The 6,395-nt window shown below is 27.7% G+C and overlaps 1 pseudogene; it reads right to left on the bottom strand.

Annotated features, from left to right (window-relative positions):
- Nucleotides 1-3,463: 3,463 nt before the first annotated feature.
- LOC120119249 lies at nucleotides 3,464-5,294 on the bottom strand (annotated as a pseudogene).
- Nucleotides 5,295-6,395: the final 1,101 nt, after the last annotated feature.

The following is a 6,395-nucleotide window of genomic DNA, read 5'->3' as shown; positions in this document are numbered from 1 at the left end:
AATATTTATAATTAAATTTAAATAGAAACTCAAAAATTTGACTCAACTTGAAAGAATTTTAAGTAAACTCCGAGTTGTAAATTAGGATTAAATTTATTTTAATTTATTAAAAGTAGGAGAAAATTGAGAGAATATGTAAATAACAGTGACCAAATGTGTGATTTTATCAAAATATTTAACTGATGTTAACGACATTTAACTCAGGGTGATCATATCTTAATTAAATAAAAATGAATGTGACAATATCTTATGTTTTTTGAAATCAGTGACCAAAAGTAGATAAAGTATAAACTTAAGTGATTTTTCATGTAGTTAACCCTTAATTAGTGTATTAATAACATAATATTATTTTAAATGTTTATATTTTAAAGAACAAAAAGGACTTAGTAAATAAAAGATGCAAGTCATCAACGACTGCACATAATCTGCAATCTGAAATAAATTTCCTAATCGAATAAATTTTGATTTAGCTTAAAATATAATTATGTTTTATATAATATTTTTGGATAAAATATAAAAATGGTCATTTAATTATAGGATAATGTTTTGTTGAGTAACTAACTATTAAAAGTTTCAAAAATAATTCTTCGATTATAGGACACTATTTTGTGGAGTCTTTCAACTATTAAAAGTTATAAAATGATCACTGATCATTTATATGTTTCAAACTCATCATTTTTCGTTAAAAAATTGGCGACTTTCTAAACTGAATATTAACATGTTGACTGAAATATAATAAATTTTTTTTCTAGAATTATTTGATTTGTATTTTTTTATAGACTCTATGTTTATATTGTATCATCGGATCAGTGCTTGAAAACAACGATGTGTTAGTAAATATCATTAAAATATAATTTTATCATATCTTAATCAAAGTTAACATCCAACTCAGATGGCCTTTTATCTTTTAATGGAAATAGATGAATTTAAAACATATAAATAATAAGATGATTGTTTTATAACTTTTAATAATTGAAGAAGTTAATAAAAAATATCATATAATCAAAAGATTAATTTACAACTTCTTTTCTTTACTACATTTAATTTCACTTTTATTTATTTTATTTTGAGAATAATGAATTTTATTTGATAGTTTCGACGCTTGCGACTAGTGAGATCATTTCAGTTTCTCTACTCGGTTGTGTCCTTATCATCCTTCTTGTTGATTGATTTGTTTTATCTCTACTCACTCTCTTTGCTCGTTGATATGAATTTGTTCTTCTTCTACTCTGTGTTTTGTGATCTGTGGTTCGTCTCCTTTTCTATTTTGCGCCTGCTTTCTGTCGTTATTTTATTGTCTCCGCTTGCTTCATGGCTAATGATACTAAAACACTGAGTAATGATTCATCATATTTGATTCTTCCGAATGTTATTGTTAGTAATACTTCTAATGTTGCTGGATCTTTAGCTACTAGCAAAATCTTTTCAACTAAGAAGATAAACGTCACTTTGGATGATAATAACTACCTTTTATAACATCAACAAGTCCTCTTAACTATTAAGACTCATAGGTTGCAAAAGTTCATTGACTCAACTGTTACTTGTCTTGCTCAGTATATCACTAGAGATGGTGTTGTTAGTATAAATCCTGAGTCTAATATTATATGAGGAATAGGATGGAGCTCTTTCTTCATGATTACTGTCAACTGTTAGTTAAGAAGCGCTTCCACATTTGATAGGTCAGAACATAGCTTCAGAAATATAGAATACTCTATTTATGTTGTACAATGGTAAAATCACATCTAGATTGATGTCCTATAGGAGAATATTACATTCTCAGAAGAACGGTGATCTTAGTATGAGGGATTTTCTAGTGAAGGTTAAGTCCATTTGTGATAGGTTAGCCGGCTGTGAAAAAATAATTTCTGAATAAGAATAAATTACTGTAATTCTAAGTGGGCTATCAGTTGAGTTTGAACCTGTCATAACAGTTATAACTGCTAGTCCTTCACCTCATGATCTGAGAGCTGTGAATACAATTTTGCTTGATGCTGACACTAGGCAGTTTTCGCATGTGTAATGTACTATGGTATGGCACGTAAAACGATGTAAATATACACAATCGAACAAGTAGTATAGTAGTGAGTATCGTCTCCACATAGATTAGAGTAGGGGTGTAAAAAACTGACCCGACCTATAAAACTGACTAAAATCGACTCGAGTTAAAACTGTTTTTAACCTGCACTGTGACGATCCGAAACCGACTTGAGTCGGAACTAGTGTTGACATGAACCTGAGTTAGACCTGGAAATTGTGGATCTGAACCCGACCTGCATCCGACCTGAGGACAACCTGAACCCGAATTGAACCTAAAATATGATACTCGAACCTGAACTGCATCCGACTGATATGAACCCGAACCCGAGATTGACCTGATAAATAACTGATATTACCCGACTTGTTTTCAACCTGACCAGTTATGAACTTGACATGTTATGAACTTGACTTGTAATTGACTCAACCTGTAAATGATCCGACATCTTAAAATGATCTGATATTATCTTGATTTATAAGTGAAGTTACAATTAATATAACTGTTATTTTAAATTTATAATAAACTTATGATAATTAAATTATTATGATAATTAAATTAATACTATTACTTTTTGAAATTTTATCATAAATTATTATGATAATCAAATTAATATGATTATTTTTTTGAAATTTAGTTTTATATTAATTATAATTTGTATATTATAAATTTAATTTTTATATTAATTCCAATTCATAAATTTCTTTATATTTCTTATATTATAAATTTTATTTAAAATCACTAAATTAAATTAAAATATTATCTTATTAAACTTGATTTTATTAAATTATATTAACTAAGTTAAAATATTCATAAATCTAATTTACATTTAATGTAAAAATTGAATAATAATTTAAGTAAACTTATATTTTAAAATCAAAATATATTAATTGAAATAGACTTATTAAATATTAATAATTTGAATAACATTACAAATACTAAATAAATATTTATAAATGAAGGTAATTTTATTTCACTTGAAAACACTAAAATTACAATAAAATCAACTAAACAAAATAAATGTATGTTAAAATAAATGATCTCAGATCTTATAACTAATGTTTACAAGGCTAAAAAGCCTAACTATACTACCAGAAATATCAACATCAAGCATATACCTAAATGCTGCCAACATGTTTAATTATGGATAACTTTCTAACTTTAAAAGCCAAAATGTCACCAACATAATTAAACATGAGTAACTATTTAGATAAAAATTTATAAGGTTCTAAAATTGATTTAAGTTAGACTAACAACAATAATTTACAAGGTATCAGTGAGTAATAGACATCAATAACCAACAAGCATCAATGTACCAATTCAGTAAGCATCGTTGTATCAATTCAGCAAGCATCCTGCATTAAGAAAGCATACAATCAATGGTAAAGCCAAAGGAAATTCGATGGCCAATAGTGCCAAACATTTCTGACTTTACCAAACCCTTACAAATATCAAGTAGAAGCAAGCGATAAGTTGAGGTATTCTCTACAAGACTACAATGGAGATATTGGAATTAGCCGTGTATCTCCAGGTTCAACATCGGCTCGACTCGACAGGCAGGACATACATATGCCTCAATGATAGAATACTCGGAGTGAAACTAAGAGCAACATTTGACAAGCCATTTTCTAACTAATCATAAACATAAAATGGAAATAGTTTCCGGCCATTGTCTGCAACAACGAAGTGTTACTATATTACTTGACTTGAGCTTGTCTTTAAAGGCATAGCTCAGTTCTGATACGAAGAGTAGTATAAGTCGGTTAATATAAGAATGTATTAAAGTCGGTTAATATAAGAATGAATTAAAGTCGGTTAATATAAGAATGAATTAAACATGATCATCTAGCACCAGAGGAAGAAGTTTCCTGCAGCAATCGAGTAAGAATGAACATAAGAATTGACTATGCAAAAAAAATTATGCAGGCTAATCTAATGTTGTCAATTACCTCAATCTGCTCATGGGTCAACACAATTTCAGCCAACTGAATGTTTCCACTAAGCCTAGCTGCCCTTATCGGATGGCAATAACGAAAAACCGTCTACAAGTTTCACACATTTGAGTCCCCATTTGACCATTAGGAACTCAATAAGATGATGACTGCTGCACATTATTAGTCAGTATAAAGTATAAACCACTAAAGAACTCGATTTTGGAGAACAAGATAACAGTCCCCATCATAATTTCAGTATTGAATACTAGACACTCTGGACCAAAATATATCAGAATACAAACGAGACAGAATAGGAAAAAGAGTACCTTCTATTATGATACGTTGTTATGAAAACCGAGCCTGAATTACTTTGAAGCAGAAATGTCATAGTAGCAAAGAGGTCATCAAAGGCTAATTGACACAAGTCAGTTATTGTTTCGTTTTAACATCAATTAATTGATTCCCGAAAGAAAAGGCAAAATAACTAGCATATCATATATCGGTTTTACCTCGTGCATCATAAACATCATCAGCCCCAAGAATAATTTTCGGGTGTAAACTAAATATGGATTTATCCCAACTTCCCCATGTTAGTCCTAATACCTAGAAACAAAACTTAAATCCATGAAAATCGATTCGCAAGGCTGATTAAGTAACAGTGTATCCAAGCAATCAACATAAAATCATTCTTATCGAAGAAACTCACTTCACACTTCAGCTTGTTTAGTTCACAGACTGTTCTCATGTTTTCCAGCACCTGTATATATATCAAACAGAACATGTACACAGTACATACAAAAGTATCTGTTGCAGTCATAATAATCAGTTTAAGCAAAAACAAAATTAGGCCGATAAAAGGATATAATCAAAACAATAATTTCCACCAAAGTAATTAATTTTGGATAAAATCATCAAATTTCAACTCAAAGACACTGCATCAATCCAGGTAAGCAAGTTCCTGCTCCAAGCTGCAAAAGAAACAAATATCAAAATTTGAGAGACAGTTAAGCTACATTTTAAATTTATTTATGAGAAATACCTCTACTACATCGTTCCCGGAAAAGCGAGATCTCTGTTGCCAAACATACTTGGCCAATACGATGCTACAAGGCCAAACGAATAAGCCATAGTCTTCTTTCATGTTCTGAGCATCATGGAAATGAAAATTACACCCAAATCCTTAAAGCTTATACCCTTTTCCCCCTTTTGTTGATGAGCCACCGAAAAGATAATACTTCTTTTGTTGGGTCGATCAATTTGTTAGACTCGAAGGGGAAGGGAAAAGAAAACTCCAGTTTTGATCTAATTAGGGTTTGATATGACGGCAAATATCAACACGGCTAATGATGCTGATTTTGGAGAAAGCGGGAAATGAAGGTGATTTTGGCGCCACAATTAGCGTAGCTTTGTGGCTTAGCGAGGGAGAAAACCGCGTGTTTTTTAATTTTATTTTATATTGTAGTATTATCTCTTAGTTTTAAATTAATTCAATTTAGTCTAAATTTAATGATTTAATATATTAATTTAAGCTTCATATTTCAACTTTTTTCAATTTAATCCAAATTTAATGTTACAATTTATTAATTAAAGCTTCATATTTAAAATTTGTTCAATTTGATCATTATTTATTTTTCAATTCTTTCAATTAATATATGTTTATATTAATAAATTAATATATAGTTTATATATACTATATAGTTTATATATACTAATGAACTATATAATATATAGTTTGTATATACCAAATACTATATAGGTTATATATACTAATAAACTATATAATATATAATTATATATATCATATAGTTTATATATACTAATAAACTATATAATGTATAGTTTAGGATTTAGGGTTTAGAGTTTAGGCTTTTTATATATTGTTCATATGTAAATTATACTATATAGTATATATAGTTTATATATATAATATATAGTATATAAATATAAAATATAGTATGTAGTATATAAATATAAACTATAGTTCATATGTAAATATCAACTATAGTTTATATGTAAACTATAGTTAGTATATAAACTATATAGTTTATATGTAAACTATAGTTCATATATATAGTATATAAATATAAACTATAGTTTATGTAAATAGTATAAAATATAGTATATACATATAAATTATAGTATGTAGTTTATATAATTATAAATATAAACCCTAAACCATGAACCCTATACCATATATACTATATATATATAAACTATATAATTTATACAATATATATTATTTATAATTATACATAATATATAAATATAAATTCTATAGTTTGTATATAATTCATATATAATTTATATATAAACTATGTAGTTTATATATAGTTCAAATATAAACTATATAGTATTATAGTTTATACATGGTATATATAGTTTATTCTTTATACTTAATATATATAACCTATATAGTTTATATTATATAT

This window comes from Hibiscus syriacus, unplaced genomic scaffold (genome assembly GCF_006381635.1).
Source record: "Hibiscus syriacus cultivar Baekdansim isolate YM2019G1 unplaced genomic scaffold, ASM638163v2 tig00110332_pilon, whole genome shotgun sequence".
Lineage (NCBI taxonomy): Eukaryota > Viridiplantae > Streptophyta > Magnoliopsida > Malvales > Malvaceae > Hibiscus > Hibiscus syriacus.
The sequence above is the reverse complement of the archived record's forward strand: the minus strand, read 5'-3'. Positions and strand labels throughout refer to the sequence as shown.